Source organism: Octopus sinensis, linkage group LG7 (assembly GCF_006345805.1).
Source record: "Octopus sinensis linkage group LG7, ASM634580v1, whole genome shotgun sequence".
NCBI lineage: Eukaryota > Metazoa > Mollusca > Cephalopoda > Octopoda > Octopodidae > Octopus > Octopus sinensis.
Genome location: NC_043003.1, coordinates 105,738,454 through 105,758,033, shown reverse-complemented (window position 1 = coordinate 105,758,033; position 19,580 = coordinate 105,738,454). Strand labels below are relative to the sequence as shown.

The 19,580-nt window shown below is 38.8% G+C and overlaps 1 protein-coding gene across 2 annotated transcripts in view; it reads right to left on the bottom strand.

Annotated features, from left to right (window-relative positions):
• LOC115214282 (zinc finger and BTB domain-containing protein 24) overlaps positions 1-12,406 on the bottom strand; it is a 29,001-nt gene extending 16,595 nt beyond the window's left edge. For both annotated transcript variants that reach the window (XM_029783428.2, XM_036505070.1), the window contains exon 1: positions 12,193-12,406. The gene's annotated coding sequence lies outside the window, so the exon portion shown is untranslated. The remainder of the gene's footprint in view (positions 1-12,192) is intronic.
• Between the last annotated feature and the right edge of the window lie 7,174 nt (positions 12,407-19,580).

Genomic DNA, 19,580 nt, shown 5'->3' with positions numbered 1-19,580 from the left:
ATACATATATATGATGGGCTTCTTTCAGTTTCCGTCTACCAAATCCACTCACAAGGTTTTGGTCGGCCCGACGCTATAGTAGAAGACACTTGCCTGAGGTGCCACGCAGTGGGACTGAACTTGGAACCATGTGGTTGGTAAGCAAGCTACTTACCACACAGCCACTCCTGTGCCTATATATTTATTTTATTAAACTTTTTCATCATTTTACAAAGCTTTCCAAAGTGCATTTCCATCTAAAATATTTCACATAAAAATAAAATTTTAAGTAGTGTTAAGAGACTAAAATATGTTTTTAATCTCTGGTATGATTAATACATATGTAAGTTGCTTAGCAAAGCAGTCACTACTGAGCACTGTTAGTTGATAGTTTGAAAACAAAACCAGAAAGCGGTAGGCATAGAGACAAAAAGAAGAGAGGAAATTGAAATCTTTATTCTATTTTTGAAGTCATCATAATCTCAAACTGTTTGGGCCAAACCATAACAAGTATAGATGAAGTTTTATATGGTTGCTTCACATGCTAGAAATGGCAGCCAAATCTTTCGAATTATCACCCACAGTCATAGAAAAGGCGATATAGACACAAAAGAGAAAAAGACGAAATGGCCACATCTGGAACGCTTTTGGTCACCGGTTTACTCGACCAGTATTAGTTTCTTTATTACTCACAAGGGGCCAGACACAGAGGGTACAAACTAGGACAGACAAACGGACTAAGTCGATTACATCGACTCCAGTGCGTAACTGGTACTTAATTTATCGACCCCGAAAGGATGAAAGGCAAAATCGTCGTCGGCGGGATTTGAACTCAGAACGTAGCGGTAGATGAAATACGGCTACGCTTACTCGATCAGTATTGATTTGAGACTAAATAACACACACATACACATATACACAGTACATATATACACTCACATAACACATAGTACACATCCAAACAATACAACTATAATGTATATATAGACGTAACAATATATATGTAGTGGGGCAAAACCTAAGAGAGACAGTTGTTTAAAGAGATGGTGGTAGAATTCCTTCTTCGTATATTTCTTTTCTTTTTTCTTTTAATAATTTTGAAACGAAGGCAAGAAATGGCGCGAGGTAAAAGTGAAAGAAACGAAGACAATAAACCTCAACAAAGCCAGAGGGAATGGGAAAGATCAGGGCTTGTTATTGTTAGGCAGAAATGAGAGGGAATGAGGTGGGAGACATTAAGTTGTCAGTCAAGTAGTAAAAGAGAACAAAACAAGGACAGCATGAAAGAGAAGACAAGAGTCGAGTGGGGAGGAGGCGACGTTAAAAGACAAAAAACGACAAGAGGAGGAGGAGGAGGAGGGGGAGTGGGAGAATAAGGGGAGAGAGTCGTAACGATACATTTCAAAACGTTTTAACCCAAAAGGAAAAGAATTCTACATGTTGAATATGGATAGGGAAATTTCAAGATACACACACACACATACTCTTTTACTTGTTTCAGTCATTTGATTGTGGCCATGCTGGAGCACCGCCTTTTAGTCGAGCAACTCGACCCCGGGACTTATTCTTTTGTAAGCCCAGTACTTATTCTATCGGTCTCTTTTTTGCCGAACCGCTAAGTGACGGGGACGTAAACACACCAGCATCGGTTGTCAAGCAATGCTAGAGGGACAAACACAGACACAAACACACACATCCATATATATATATATATATACATACATATATACGACAGGCTTCTTTCAGTTTCCATCTACCAAATCCACTCACAAGGCATTGGTCGGTCCGGGGCTATAGCAGAAGACACTTGCCCAAAATGCCACGCAGTGGGACTGAACCCAGAACCATGTGGTTGGTTAGCAAGCTACTTACCACACAGCCACTCCTGCGCCTATGTGCAATTTACTTTCTTTTTTTAATTACATTTTTACTTGTTTCAGTCATTCGACTGCGGCCATACTGGGGCACCACATTGGAGTGTAGTTGAATAAATCGACCCCTAACCCCAGTAACCGAACAGCTAATTTACGGGAGTGTAAACAAACCAACACCGGTTGTCAAGTGGTGGTACACACACACACACATACACAAAAATCTTACAAGCTGAATGCAAAAATGCGATAGCTTAGATAACTTTGACAGGTTTCAGGCCATGTCTAAAACTTAATAGCACCACCTGGTGAAGTCTTTTAGATCGTGATTCACACCTCAATCACATATGGGACATCATGGCCCACTCTAGCAAAGAGTTATTATTGTTGGAGACATAACCGGATGAAGGAGGTTGGTTCGGGTTATTTTGGAGAAAATTGTCCAGAGAACTTTTGAATTTTATAGGACCTGTTTCTGTTTTGATGTATTTTGGTATAATATCAAGGAGAGCTGAACTGATTGAGGTAAAGCAGTAGTGTCATAATGTTGTTATATGTCTTGAGTTCAATTTTTGTAGTGGGTGGATAACACAGGGGCCCTCTTGTGCTCTATTTAACACCACAAACCCAAAAGCTTACATTAAACCTCAAAATCTGCAAGGAGTTAAGGAAGTAATATCAATCAATGTTTTTCCACAATTCACCAAAAGAAGCCACTACTCAGATTCAGGTACATTTGCCAAATACAGGTATATTTGCTATTTAGTGGAGCTTGGCACAGTCCTCTGGTTTGCCAGCTCCTGTAAAACCATCCAACCCATGCCAACATGGAAGTGGACATTAAATGATGAGGATGATGATGACATGCTTGCATTGATCAGATGACAATATATTGTGGAAAAGTTTCCTACACTCACATGCTTTCCCTGATTTCAACTTCATCTGTTTCCATGTAGGTAATAATTCCCACCCACCCACCCAGTCCTTTGAGCAACAAACAATCTCGACATGGTTAAACGGATGACTGAAAACACACAAAGATCACCAAACATCTCAAGTAGAGCAAACATGCTTTCATGGTGGACTGCAAGCAAAGGTGATGCACTCACAAAGAAACAAAACAAATGCAGACCCATCACATTTTATTTGGTTAAAAAGAGAAGTGAGGACCTTCTATTACTAAGTTGCCTCATTTAGCAGAGGATAATTTCAAGAGTACCATAGACATCATTTTTGTCTTTATCCTTTATTATCTACTTCTTTCAGTCATTACACTGTGGCCATGCTGGGGCACCACCTTGAAGAATATTAGCTGAACACACAACCCCAGGACTTATTTTTTAAGCCTGGTACTTATTCTATCAGTATCTATTGCTGAACTGTTAAGTTACAGGAATGTAAACACTCAAACACTAGTTGTCTGGTGGTGGTGGGGGGAAAACAATCACACACACACACACATATATATATACACAACAGGCTTCTTTTAGTTTCCATCTATCAAATCCACTCACAAGGGTTTGGTTGACCTGAGGCTAGAGTAGAAGACACTTGCCTAAGGTGCCATGCAGTGGGACTGAACCCAGAACCATGTGGTTGGGAATCAGACTTTTTATCACACAGCTATGCCTGAAACTATATTTGGTTTGCAAGATTCTTGATGTGAACTTATGTATTGAAACAGATTTTGTTATATCTTGGGTGGGTCATTGTAACAGTTATAAACATATGTGTGAGTTCTATTTCACTTCTTTATTGTTAGTCAATTGGTTAATCATTTAACCAATTAACTCATCACTTGTTTAATTAATCGTTTGGTCAGTCACTCAGCCAGCTAGGTTTGTCAAAGTCTTTTTGTTGCCATTCAGGTCAGCTTCGGGTCTGAGACAGACCAGGCTATGAAAGGAATTTGACAAACTAGCTAATTGATTGACTGACTGAATGACCAATCAAACAATTGATGACTTAACTGATTAAATGCTTAACCAATTGACTAATAATAATAAAAGCAATAAAACTGAACAATGTGTATGTTTATTATTGGTATAGTGACCATTTAAGAAGCGTAGACCCTGTCATGTTCAGTTTTGCATTACTTGGTATATTTGTTCATCATCATCATCATCATCTGCATCGTTTTACATCCGTTTTCCTGGTTTGACTGAGGACTAGCAAACTAGGAGGCTGCTCTGGGCTCCAATCTTATCTGGTAAGGTTTCTACAGCTGGATGCCCTTGCTAACGCCAACCACTCCGAGAGTGTAGTGGATGCTTTTTATGTGCCACCGGTGTGCGAGCCAGTCAGGTGGCATTGGCATCGGCCATGTTCGGATGGAGCTTTTTACATGCTACCGGCACAGGAGCCAGTGGAGTGGGGAGCTTGTATTGACTACATTCGGATGGTGCTTTTTACGTGCCACCGGCACAGGGAGCCAGTCAGGCGGTACTGGCAACGACTCACACATGAATGGTGCTTATTATGTGCCACCGGTACAGGGAACCAGTCGGGCGGCACTGGCAACGACTCACACATGAATGGTGCTTATTACGTGCCACTGGCACAGGGAGCCAGTCAGGCGGCACTGGCAGTGATCTACGCATGAATGGTGCTTATTATGTGCCACCAGCACGGGAGCCAGTCAGGTGGCACTGGCATCAGCCACAACTACAATTTCCATTTGATTATGATTTGATTTTGTTATGTATCAGAATATGTTTCACTCATCTATACTTTTAACTGATACTTTAATCTCCTGTATTTATCACAAGTTGTTCATAAATTCTCAGGGGTTATGGTCATATCTTACTATTTCTCTCCCTACCTTCATCCACCCCTTTACTTAATATCCTTAACTTAGTCGATAATGTTTGTCATAGTATTGTCAAAACTTATCACTCCCCCCACCCACTGTTTCTTTTTCCATTTCCTCATTTGTCCACAAAAACAACTCAACAAGTACTTAACTCTCAACAAAACCCAACAATTATAGTTATTAGTGGTAGGAGACCACTGTTCAGTTGCAATACAAGTTTAACTCAAAGAAAATGATGACAAATTGCAATGTGAAATAGCAGAGAGAAACTTGACTTTACAAAACCAATGATTTATCATTTACCCAAGACCATATTTTTCTGGAGGAATTTTTGTCTGTGGCATATATTTTCATAAATGAAACCATGCCAAAACAGACCTCACTGGTGCTGGTCCCACATAAATACACCCAGTCTACCTTGCAAAGTGGTTGGCATTAGGAAGGGCATCCAATAGTAACGACCATACCAAAACAGTGGAGCTTGGCACAGTCCTCTGGTTTGCCAGCTCCTGTAAAACCATCCAACCCATGCCAACATGGAAGTGGACATTAAATGATGAGGATGATGATGACATACTTGCATTGATCAGATGACACTATATTGTGGTAAAGTTTCCTACACTCACATGCTTTCCCTGATTTCAACTTCATCTGTTTCCATGTAGGTAATAATTCCCACCCACCCACCCAGTCCTTTGAGCAACAAACAACCTCGACATGGTTAAACGGATGACTGAAAACACACAAAGATCACCAAACATCTCAAGTAGAGCAAACATGCTTTCATGGTGGACATCAAGCAAATGACAGTTTTTTTGTGAATGGGGAGGCATTTGTTTCCAACCAGCAAACACATGTGAAGAAGAAGGGAAATACAAACACACTTACACAAACTTGTACACACACACACACACAGAGTTTCCATCTACCAATTTCACCCATAAAGTATTTGTCGACCCATAGCTAAAGTAGAGGATGCTTAGATGACAGCATTGACACAGTGGAATCAAACCCCTGTTCACATGGTTCCAAAGTGAACTCCTTAGTCACACAGCCTTGCCCGTGTATGTATATTTTCATAAGCTGCATTCATCATCATCATCATTTAACGTCCGCTTTCCATGCTAGCATGGGTTGGACGGTTTGACTGTGGGTTGGCGAGCCAGAAGGCTGCACCAGGCTCCAATCTTGATTTGGCAGAGTTTCTACAGCTGGATGCCCTTCCTAACGCCAACCACTCCGAGAGTGTAGTGGGTGCTTTTACGTGTCACTGGCATGAGGACCAGTCAGGCAGTACTGGTAACGGTCACGGAACATCATGGTTTTTTTTACGTGTCACCTGCACACCGGCACAAGTACCAGTAAGGTGACGCTGGTAACGATCAAGCTCGAATGGTGCTTTTTACGTGCCACCGGCAAAAACGCCAGTTAGCCGCTCTGGCAACGGTCATGCTTGGATGGTGCTCTTAGTGCTCCACTAGCATGGATGCATTGTGGTAATGAAACATTAGTGAATGTGCATTAGAGCTTTTGGAAAAAATGCTTTGAGATATTGTCCCAACAATTTACATTTTGAGTTTAAATCCCGCCATGGTCAAATTTTGTTTTTCATCCATCTAGAGTCAATAAAATAAAAATACCAGCCAGGTATAATCAAATAGTTTAAAACTGATGGCCTTGTGCCTGAATTAGAAACAATTATTTGACTGAGCTTACAGCAATGTAATTTACTACCAGTCTAGGTGACAGGTTATCTGTTCAAATTTCCTCGATTTGTTTTGCGAATTAGATTAGAAAAAAAAATAGAAGAAAAAAAGAAGGAAAAAAAGATAGAATATCAAAATGATAGATATCCACATAATATTAAAATAGAAGAATCAGAATGAAACAAAAAAACCCAAAAACATTGTAATCAACATTATACAAAACAGTTTAAGTGAATAATGACAACTAATTTCAAAGCTACAATATAGAAACACAAAAGCAACTATACAAAATGCCATTCTGGGAACAGAACTAAAATTGTAGCAAATTACATTTTTAGACAAATTAGATTGTTAAACTTTTTTCACCTTTTTTAATGATTTTAAATGCTGTCATTCATTGTATTTACATTCAGCCTTGCACTTCATTACTTTTAACTATTTAAGTTAGAATGATGAACTGAGGAAGAAATTCTTCAATAACTCTTTATAAGTTATTTTAATCTGCAGAGCCCCCCAGGAAAACAGATGCCCAAAATTAGAAAGGTCAATGAGACTTGAAATCCTTACAGTTAAGTCTATTGTATAATCCCATGGTGGGATACTGCCTTAAAGGGTTTAATCAAACAAATCACTCCCAATATTTAGTTTAAGTCTGGTATATAATCTATTGGTCCCTTTTGCCAAACCACTAAGTTACAGGGATGTAAACAAACCAATACTAGTTGTCAAGTATGGTTGGGGATGGGGGACAAATACAAAGTTGTACACACACACACACATGACAGGCTTCCACACAGTTTCCATCCACCAAATTTATTCACAAGATATATTCCAACTCAGGGTTAAGGTAGAAGACACTTGCCCAAGGTGCTGCACGATGGGACTGAACCCAGAACCATGTTATTGGGAAATGAACTTCTTAACAGCCACACCTACAACTGCATTTGTTTATATTTAATGTTTTTCTCATCTTATTCGATACCTTCAATTACATCAGACATGAAGGCAACAAATGAGGGGCCAGAAGAAGGGTCAAAATAATCCTTCTTAGTTGTGCAATTGTAAATCTGGAGACAAACAAGCTGAGAAGGTCACTGGGCACCAAATCATCATCATAAATCCCTGGATATTAAGTCCTAAGGCTCAAGGGGCCAGTTGCCCAGTTTCTATGGTGTATAAGTGGCTGAGAACATAACATTCCCCTTGAATGGGGCATCAGTCTGACACAGGGCACCACCTTGAAGAGGTTTAGCTGAACACATCAACCCCGACACTTCTTACTATCTTTTTAAAGCCTGGTACTTATTCTGTCAGACCCCTTTTGTCGAACTGCTAAGTTACGGGGACATATACATGCCAACACCAGTTGTCAAGTAGTGGTGGAGGACAAACACACATACACATATATATATGACAGGCTTCTTTCAGTTTCCGTTTACCAAATCCGCTCACAAAGCTTTGGTCTGCTTGAGGCTATGTTGGAAGACACTTGTGCAAGGTGTCATGCAGTGGGACTGAACCTGGAACCATGTGGTTGGGAAGCAAACACCTTACCACACAGCCACACCTGAACCTTACAGATATAGAAATAAAAGCAATGCTACAATAGACAATGAAATGGCAGCATGTCTATATATGGCTTGTGAGAGTCATACAAGCGACATACACTGACACTCTCGTTAAGATGAGAATTAGTAATGAGTTCAATGAGTAATTTAGCCAACAGATAGGGGTCCATTATGCTTATTTATATTACAGTTATCCAAACAGAAGAGTTTAAACTGGATGTCCCTGGTAGCTTCTGTATGGCAATAACTTACTTCTCAATGCTGAATCAGTCACAGAATTATGCTCTGCTTGATGTGTGGTGTTAGTGCTCAAGAACCAAAGGGCACAGATGAGAAGGGGACAAGAAATGGGTAGGAGCAGAATCAGATGTAGTTTGCAAAGAAAGACTACATTCCCACAGCCGTGTGAAGATGGTCTTTGGAGGATGGGTCTCACAAAAGAAGATAACAAAGGACTGCAAACAAGCAGTGAGACACTGTATTGGAGACCATCATCCAACCCACACAATCAGACAGAAAATGATGATGATGACACATAACATAAATATCTAAATACCTTCTTAACATTTAGAAGATGAATATCATGACTACTGTTAATAATAACTTGTTGAATAACAATAAAACATCTCCATTGTTAGGCTCATGAACATTGGAATAACAACTGTCCAATTACTTTGTATTCATTTTTTTTAGTTACTTTTCATTATCATTCTTATCCTCCTCCTCCTCCTCCTCATCATCATCATTCAACATCCATTTTCCATGCTGGCATGGACTGGATGATTCGACAGGATCTGGTGAGCAGGGTTGCATCAAGCGCCTGTGTCAGCTTTGGCATGGTTTCTACAGCTGGATGCTTTCCCTAACACCAACCGCCATACACAGTGTACTGGTTGCTTTTCTCATGCCACTGGTACTAGTGAGGCCACCAATAACTTGCAAGACAGGAAAAAAAAAAACGAGAAAAGGAAATGAAAGAAGCCCACCTTAACAACCTGTTTTAATATTTCATTGATAGTATTATCTACCCACCTGCTTACACTCCCACCAAAATGGTTATTATGGAGTAAGGATATCACAATAACCACTGAAAGCATTTATTGACAATTAGCATAGTCTTTACTCTTCATATATTTGAAGTTTACTCAAGCAACAGTAGCACTCAGAATTAACAATAAATTGAAAGTCATTTAGCAATCATCAAGTTGATGATTGCTAGAAGTCAATTAGCTATCTTAGCAACAACAGATACATCAAGATACTGAGAGAATATATAACAATAGAAAAGAGGAAGAGAGATGAAAAGAAATCTCTCACAACAACACTGGATACATCTCAGTGATATTAATAATAATAAATAATAATGATAATAGATGTAATAAGGATAATGATGATGTCTAACAAAGCTGAATATTTTGAAGGTGGTTCAATCGATTGAGACTTATTTTGTTGACTTCACATGGATGAAAAGATAATCCTTACATTGGTTACATCATCATTTAACAATCACTTTTCCATGCTTGCATGAGTCAGACAGAATTTGTAGAAGAAGATTCTCTATGGCTGGATGCCCTTCTTGTTGCCAACCCTTAACTGTTTCCAAGCAAAGTAATAATATTTCCCTATGGTCAGACATATTTTACCATGGAAGATTGGAAACAAACAACCTCACTAGCATGATGATGATGATGATGCTCATTTACAACCATTACATGATGTCTAGTCCAGGGCACACACATACACACACACACAAATATGTGACAAGCTTCTTTCAGTTTCCTTCTACCAAATCCACTCACAATGCTTTGGTTGACTCAATACTATAAAAAGCACTTTCCCAAGTTGCTGTGCGGTGGGACAGAACTTGAAATCACATGGTTGGGAGGCAAGCTTCTTAACCATAGAGCCACACTTGCACCTATACAAAACCAGAGATATGTATGAAGTAGTGAGGGTGGAGATGTCTTGATAATTTATCCCAGAATTTATCTGGTACTTCTACCAATCTCAAATGGATAACAAGTAAAGTCAATATGAGAACACAAATGAACAGAATTAAATATTGCTAGGCATTTAATCCAGTATTCTACAGTTTCTTCCACTCCACTACTATTAATAATAAGGATTTCTAACACTGACACAAGGCCCCACATTTGGATGAGGTCTTTGATTCCAGGTTTTGTTTCCACACCAGCAATTTCTGTTTTAATTCTACTACAGATTCTGCTATAAGAACAGAGTCATTAACATATAGTGGTTCCCAAAGGTAACCAGTCTTAAATTCTTCTGCTATGGCCAGGAGATCTATAATAAACAGGAGGAACTGAGAACCAAGCTCTGGTTCCACAAGTTATTTTGCTCTGCCAATTCAACCATCCACTACCAAAAGATATATGAATGCTTTTGCTTTGTTCTGAATTGGATTAATATCTTAGTATGGAAGTCAATCAAAAAAAATCTAGCAAGATAGCAAAATTTCTTTTTTTTTTGTAAAAGCCTTGTGAGTGGATTTGGTAGACGGAAACTGAAAGAAGCCCTTCGTATGTGTATATATATATATATGTATGTGTGTGTGTGTATATGTTTGTGTGTCTGTGTTTGTCTCCCCACCCAACCTCGCTTGACAATTGATGCTGGTGTGTTCACATCCCCGTAACTTAGCGGTTCGGCAAAAGAGACCAACAGAATAAGTACTAGGCTTCCAAAGAATAATTCCTGGGGTCGATTTGCTCGACTAAAGGCGGTGCTCCAGCATGGCCACAGTCAAATGACTGAAACAAGTAAAAGAGTAAGAGTATATTAGCGGTATTATAAGGCAGAATCAAGACCAAACATGTTCCAGTCGTGCCCACTCCGATTGAGTATTTCGACCATAAACATCCCGATTAATCTTCAAACAATAAACCTACGACTAAGTTTACTCAACATGTCCTTCCCAGTTTTGGACTGTAGAGTGTGATTTAAGGGAGATTGTTTTGTTTTGGTTTTTTTTCTAGTATTTCGAGCAACAACTCAAGGCCCCCCCCCCACTCACACTCCTGATGAGTGTTTGACATTTCTCACAGGTCACTTCCTGTTTTGAAAAATCAGTGAAAACTGTGATCGATGTTTACTCCTTTAGTTCTCTCTCTCTTTCTGTGTGTGTGCACGTATGTATAAATATATATACACACACATACAGAAATAAATAAATAAAGAGGAAATGGGAAAGGAACGTTGTAAATAAAAAAAAAAACAGGATAGATTTTAGAACATACTCAACACATGGGGATTGTGTATATGTGAGCTTAGCCCCAGATTAGTATAATAAAGAACTCCTCCCGTCTCAGTAACCATGTATGCACACACACAAGTATACACACGTGTATGTTTCGTGTAAATGAGTAATTCAAGCCTTAATATGTTGCAGCAAACTAAATTAATAAATGATTGTCGCGGAAGGAGAGCCGAAGTCGGTTGTTGTCATTTAATTATACATATTTACTACCAAACACAAAAGAATGGTTCGATGTTTATTCGAATTCGGATTTTAACCAAAGCTGGGCAACAACAATATTCATCCTCCCCACCACAAAAACAAACAAAAAAAAAAACGGGCAATCTTTCGTCTCGAGTAGACCTTTCCGTCGATTTCCGTAAAAATTTTTTTTTTTTTTTTACATATGGGCTTGCGGGAACTTTTGAAGTAATGAGAGCGAAAGAGACTAGGAGAAAGCGATTGTATGACGAAGGAAGTTCTTTTGAAGTTACCGTGCATGGGAAGCATTGATGTACATGTGTGTGTGTGTGTGTGTTTGATGGGATGTGGGAGACAGACAGTATGTTGTGTAATCGACGGAAAGGTCTACTAGAGACGAAAGATCGCCAAAATATGTAGTGAAATACATTGTTTCAGGAGAAATAACAAGTTGGTCATCACGGAACAGATGTACAACCTTGAGCACGTCTTGTAGACGCCTTTCATTGAAGTTAAAGTCTTTTATGATCTGGCAAATCGCATCACCATAAAACTACAGACTCTACATCAATAAAATGTTTATAATTTCCACAATACATTCCACATGTGGAACTAATTACTGCAGCTACACTTAGAGACTTCCATAATTACAAACACTTCTCCTCCTCTGCCCTATACCGACATTAACAGCGAAATTAAGTGATGTTCCTTCGATATTTTCGCCCAGAATCTGAGAGGATGGGAAACCAACAATGGTTTGTTTACCTCGACGCGAATATCTTGAGAAATTTCTACTCACCAGCAATCGAAATCCATTGATGTAGATCTCTATATGTGTGTGTGTGGTGTATCTATGTTGTGCTGTCGTCTGATGATGCTCCTTTTGTGAGGGTAAACTGAAATACGCGGTCAACACATGATCACATCATCCTCGTCTCATCAGACATTAACCGACGGCGTTCGGCAGCTGAGGCTGTCAACCGCTTTATTTCGCCATCTACCGGCACAACAACACAATACAAACCAGGGGGCAATAACTCAATAGGAAACATCCTTTTTTCCCTTCTTCCATCCAACTTTTGTCTTCGTCGTCTTTCATCGTCGCCGTCTGCGCTTCTTATTTATATGCTGAGTTTTTTTTTTCTTATGCGGTGCTACTTGAGAACAGCGGTCCCGGTGCGCGCACTCGCGTACTCGAGCATCCGCGCTAGCTAGTCGTGACTAGTCGATCCTTACTTTGTGTTTTTTATTTTATTTATTTTATCTAGTTTCAGCTCACGAGCTGTGGCCATGCTGGAGCACTTTGTTTAATAAATTATTTACTTTGTGTTTCTGTGTTTTATTTGCTTTGTTTAACAAAAATTACTTTGTGTAAAAAAATTATTTATTTTGTGTTTTATTAGTCGTTGTAGGATCGACTAGTCACGACTAGCTAGCACGGATGCGCGACTACGCGAGTGCGCGCACCGGGACCACTGTTCTCAAGTAGTACCTATTATGCTTGTAGTTTCTGTTTATGTTAGTGAGGAGGTGTAAATGCTCGCCCCTCGGCTAAATGACATCCACCGTCACCGTTTCCCATCTCGTGATTCCCCCGAGTTCAATTGAAATTATAACCACTTTCTTTATGCACAAGAATTCTAAAATTCGGTTTAAAAATAAACATCTCTTTCACTCTCACACACACATACATACACATTGATTTCTTATTGCTGTGGTTATTATTATTATGTGTGTGTGTGTGTGTGTATATATATATATATATATATATATACACATACATATATATATATATATAGGATCAAAAGGAAAAGATCCATATATATATATATATATATACACACACGCACACACTCATATTTTGAGAACGATTTTCTTGTTTGTAAGTAGGAAAAGTTAAATCTTGCTATTTAGCCCTAGGCGGCGAGCTGGCAGAAGCCTTTCATCCTTTCGGGGTCGATAAATTAAGTACCAGTTACGCACTGGGGTTGATGTAATCGACTTAATACATATGTCTGTCCTTGTTTGTCCCCTCTGTGTTTAGCCCCTTGTAGGTAATAAAGAAAGAAATAGGTATTTCGTCTGTCGTTACGTTCTGAGTTCAAATTCCGCCGAGGTCGACTTTGCCTTTCATCCTTTCGGGGTCGATAAATTAAGTACCAGTTACGCACTGGGGTTGATGTAATCAACTTAATCCCTTTGTCTGTCCTTGTTTGTCCCCTCTATGTTTAGCCCCTTGTGGGCAGTAAAGAAATATATTTAGCCCTAGGTCAACTATGAACAGACTTTGTTGTTTTGATCATCCCGTTTTTTAAGGGTATGTTGGAGTACAATGCCTACTGCATTATTTTCTTATTTAAAACTGTTAAGCTGTGTGATCTACGAGATTAGCTACCATTTCTAGCAGGTCGTACGACTGCTGTTTAGTTCTAGGTCAGTCCTTATTGAACAAACCTATCATGAAACGTTCAAGCATCTGAAATGTCTAATATTACATTATCCAATATTTTTGGTTTTGGTTCTCAAAGTGTGCGCCGCAACGAGTTTCTAGGGACGCTAGAATATGCATTTTAATCATACCTGCAAAACGTGTTATTCAAAATTCTGTTCTCACAAGTGTGATTAATGAAACAGACACATTTTTCGGTATATTTTTAACCTCACAACCTGGTTGTTTCTAAACTTTTCATGCAAAGAAGTGCTGGTAATTTTTTTACTTGTTCTCCAGTGTGACTCGATGTCCAAAAGATTGAGAACTACTGCGTTAGGATCTAATTTAAGGCAGTGTTTTCCAACTTGAGGCCACAGAAAAATTTAGAAATTAGCTGGAGGGACAAAGATTCAATGAAAACACTAGCATAGCTAGAGTGTGAGGCCCCCCGGGAGCGACTTTTTCTCCACGAGAGTTCCGGACCCCAGTTATGAACTCATTTACATACAGCCAATCAGAGCTCAACTATCAAACTAATTTATGAGCGTATAACAAGTGATGGGCGATAAGATAAGGTCACTTGGGTAAGGAATGACCATGTTTCTTTTCTCTTTTAAGAATGCTTGTTGTTCCGGTTCTTTTTCCAACCATGGCTGCCTCTGCGTAGTTATGTTGTTGTTTACTTTGTAAAGCAGAAAAGGGAGGGGATTGCTAGCACATCACCCTCTACTCACAATTTCCCCATCCACATCTTTACCATATGGGGCCCTAACAAAATCCGATAACAGGTATGGATGCAAATCTAATTACTTGTCCCCTTCTAAAATCAGGCTTAACTTGGTGATCGGTCGACTTAAAACAGCGTTCTTCATCTTGAGTTTACTTGGTAGAGGGTGTTTGTTTAATTGACAACAAAGTCGAGGTGAGCTCTGATTGGCTGTATGCAAATGAGTTCATTACTGGGGTCCGGAACTCTCGTGGGAAATTTTTTCGCTACTCGGGGCAGTCCTTCCGTTTGCCACCCCGGGTCCCACAAAAACACATATTACTTATAGCAGACCCAAAAGTACTGCCCCTACCACTTCCCACTAGCTACGCTAGTGAATGAAAAAGGTCACACAACTAACTCTGTTTCTTCCTAAAATTCTCTATCACTGTGCGACTAGACATTATTAGTGAAATAAAGTACATCAATTTTGTGGTAAATGGTTAAACTCCATCAACAAAGAACAAGGTCTCTAAACACAGAAAAGTTTATTGTAGTTTGGTGTTCTCCTACCCCACATTAACTTTGTTTTTTCATAACTTTCTCCATTCATCCATTGTTCCTGGGAGGGTTGTGGGGTTAGAGCCCTCAGGCACTGTCTTAATAGAGTCCTATCAGAAACAACCATCATTGCAGTTTCCAGCTGGGTCCCTAAGTGAAACCAAAACTGGATATTATTCAACCATCTCGCTCTTGGAAAATCTTTGTTCTTCACTTCGACCGAAACAGTTGAATACCATTTTGCATTACTAAAAAGATAATACTGAATATCTAAGAAACTATCAGCCCCTATGCCTCTTGTGTCACCTCTACAAGAAAAATAGTGCAATGGATCACATATTCACTCCAACAGCTTATACAATGAGCTAAAAAGAAGGCAAGCTGCCACTGTGCATTGCTTTCATCAACTACGAAAAGGCTTCCGATAGCGTCAAAATGAATGCAGTAAAAATGCAATGAGTCGAGGTGCAATACAGCAAACTGCTCAGAGATGCAAACCCCAGATGCACCACCAGTTTAGCTTTGCTGTCACCACTCGTAAGAGTTCCAAATGAAAAGGACGTCAAACACGGAGATACCATTTCTCCAAAGCTCTTCTCTGCATGACTAGAAATGGTCATTAATTGAATAGGTGAACATCAATGGCGAGCAAACTAACACTTCTGATTCGCAGATAACATCATACTCATGATAGGTTTTGGAGAAATTGATTTGCCACAGATATCACAGTGAAATAATTTCTCTCCTGTACAAATACATTTGTGTACAATTACGATTTAACTTACAGAGGATAGCTCACCACATCTCGCAGTGATATGGCTTCTGTCTTGTTTGAATGCATGTGTTTAGTTGAGTCGACATTTTAAGATAATGATTTACTACAAATATATAACGTTGATATGGTTTCTTTTCTGTATGACTGTATTTGTCTGTAGGTAAGTAACTTATTGATTCACCACAGATATCGTACTGATAAAGCTTCTCTCTTGTATGACTACGTTAGGAATATCAGATAAAGTGATATGTTTTTTGTTTCTCTTTGTATCATCAGGAAAATCTATTCTTTTCCATTGCATTTTAAAATTAACATTTTTTACACATTGTTTTCGTTATTTTTCATCTATCACTACAGTAAACATATGTTATTCTTATTTTGAATTTTGTATTTTATTCCTTACAAATATTTCTTCTGCTACATTTCCATCAGCTGTGGTCTTTATCAAGATTTAAATAAGCTTATTAATCCAAGTTTAATTAGAATGCTTATTCATATTGTACACACTCCAGACAATGAACTAGAGGCATTTTGGTATTAATTCTCAGTTCAGAGAAAATAGTTCACACTAATTCTACAAAAGACTTCTATACACAGGATTGTATTTGTTAGGTGTAACCTCTTTTAGTTTTAATTTAAAAGATAAAAATTATTGATTCATAAAATGTAAAAAAAATTTGACAATGTCATTTGACTTTCTGAAATAACAGACTAACAGTATAAAATAACTAAAAAGAGATTCAGCAATGAGTATTTTATTACATTTCTTCAGTGTTGATAAACCTATTGGCTGTTACCATTAGCTGATCCTATGTGTTGGTTCTTATTTATGACTGAAAAATCTCTCTATATATAAAGCTGAAGTTGTCTGTGTGTGGCAGGTTTGGTAGCCTTCAACTAACACTATCTCCTCCGAGACCCTGCAGCGTAAATTGACCAAAATTGAGAGTATGATAGAAGAAGGCTTGCTCTTCCTTCCATAGAAGAAAAAATTCAAATCGAACCATATTAACACCAAAAATTATTTACATCAAAAAGGTGCTTTTTTCTATGAAAATCCCTATTTTTTAACGATTTTTTGACTGCTGTGTCGCTATTTTTCAGTGTATTTCAACAGCAAAACGTTCACTTAAAGAGAATAACAAGCTACATAATGCAAAATTTTTATTTTTCAAAAATTCCAATTCTAAAGGGTCAAAACAAACCTGAGCAACGCCGGGCAATACTGCTCGTATATTAATAAAATACAATGTTATGCTCTCATGCCAGCCACTTTACAAATCGGTTTCTTACCGGAGTTACAATGACCCTGGCTGTCATCAGAAAGGCTGAAAGAAATAGTATGTAGACCCAAGCCAGAAACAGGGACAGGCTGCTCGTGCAGATGTAACACCGCATGTCCACTTAACGGCCATCGCAATACAGAAACCCTTGTGTACGAGGCGGAAGGGGTATCAAAGGATCCATATGAAACGATGGATGTGCAAAAGATGTGGGCATGACAGAAGGTTTCTTAAAGACTCAACAACCACAAGTTCTCGTAATTTAACATCTATGGCAGGAAAAATGTTACATCTCTAACGAGATATACGGACATTGAAGAGAAATGCTGCACATTATGACATCAAGCGGAGGATACTGGAAAAGTGTAAATATTACTTTAACAACAGTAGGAGATGACTGCGAAAAGGATTGATATAATAATAATAATGAAATTATTGTATACAGTGCTCAGGTGCACCACAACTTGTCAAAAGTGCATATAAAGCATATGCAGTAATGTACAAATATCTGGGAAGTGAACAGTGTATGAGTCAGATACAAGCTTGTGTGTGTATGGAGGGGAGAAAATCAGGTGTAGTGTTGGCGAATCTCAGAAAGCATGGAAGTCTTGAAGGATGCAGTGCTCCGACCACTAACAACTGATGCCGGCAGTTTGTTCCATGCTTCAGCAACTCTCAGCGTGAAAAAATGTTTCCTAAAGTCATGGGAGCTGTGCTGTTTTCTGACTTTGTAAATATGTCCACGTCACTGCATACATGTAGAAAACAAAACGCAACACGAGAGATTGCTTATAAGATATTTAGTTACGTCAGCTTACATACATTTCATTAACAGAGAATGATTAGTAGTTATATAATGTAAATTAATCAGAAGGCATTGTCAAATCCTCGGAGACCTTTATATGTAACATTAATAGATTATTGACAGATGTTGCCATCATAGAAGTAGCAACCAAATGTGTTAAATTAGTTAGAGAAGCAGTTTATATACAGTATTAGGTGCTTAAAACCATTAGACCTTATACCCCATATATAGTCTAATAGTGAGGTTGTTTTACATGAATTTTTGGCAGAATTATTAGCACGCTGGGCAAAATGCTTAGTGTTATCATAGCCGTCTTTATGTTCTGAGTCCGTATTTTGCCAAGGTCGATTTTGCCTTTCATCCTTTCAAGGTCGATAAAATAAGTAACAATCGAGTATTGAGGTTGATGTAATCGATTTTCTCCCTCCTCTGAAATTGCTGGCGTTGTGCCAAAATTTGAAACCATTATATGTCTACACATAATAACGAAAATTTATGTAAGACAACTTCACCAGCAGAGTACATCTTTGGACTTTAGACACCAAATAAAGAATGTTAGGCAAGTTGAGGTTTGTAATAATTTGTCGATTTGTTTGTTCAACTAATTACACACTGATATGAAGGCCAATTTCACTTCGAATGATGCTGGGATTGATTTCAATGGAGGATGGTTTTAAGCAGGAGGATATACCTGCAACAACTTTGGTTTCCATCAACATGGCAGTAGTTATATTTTTTCATTATTTCAAAGACTGCAGACTCAACATCTTTATCCTCAATCATAATAGTTAAACTGAATCGTTCCAAAGCTAAGTCAAAGACTTGTATAAATGTTATTTACAATTTGTTGTATGTCTGGTGGATGTGATCTCGTGGCTCACTCGGAATAACATATTCAGAAAATAACTTTTTCTAGAGAATTAGAAAGCTAAGGTGAGATTTCACCTGCTCTAAGAGAAACCTAATTGGAATCAAATATACTTGCTCAAGGGAACAGGCTTGATGTAATGCATTTTGTGTATCTTAGCAGCTTTACTTGTAGGTAAGGTCCCCAGATTGGGAAATTAACTAAAGAAGGCTTCACTTGTGTTAGGGGTTCTGGAGAAACAAGTCAGGTGAGTCAGGGATCTGAACTGTCCACTAAGCTTTGTATCTATGATGGTTCAATCATTACTCTCTTTTACTTGTTTCAGTCATTTGACTGCAGCCATGCTGGAGCACCATCTTTAGTCAAGCAAATCGACCCTGGGACTTATTCTTTGTAAGCCCAGTACTTATTCATCGGTCTCTTTTGCCAAACCGCTAAGTGATGGGGACGTAAACACACCAGCATCGGTTGTCAAGCAATGCTAGGGGACAAACACAGACACACAAACACACACATATATACGACAGGCTTCTTTCAGTTTCCGTCTACCAAATCCACTCACAAGGCATTGGTCGGCCCGGGGCTATAGCAGAAGACATTTGCCCAAGATGCCACGCACTGGGACTGAACCTGGAACCATGTGGTTGGTTAGCAAGCTACTTACCACACAGCCACTCCTTGATGATACGACAAAAATACTCTCGAGATTTCACCAGAAATGTTGAATGCACACACACACTGAACGACAGTCGGAAACA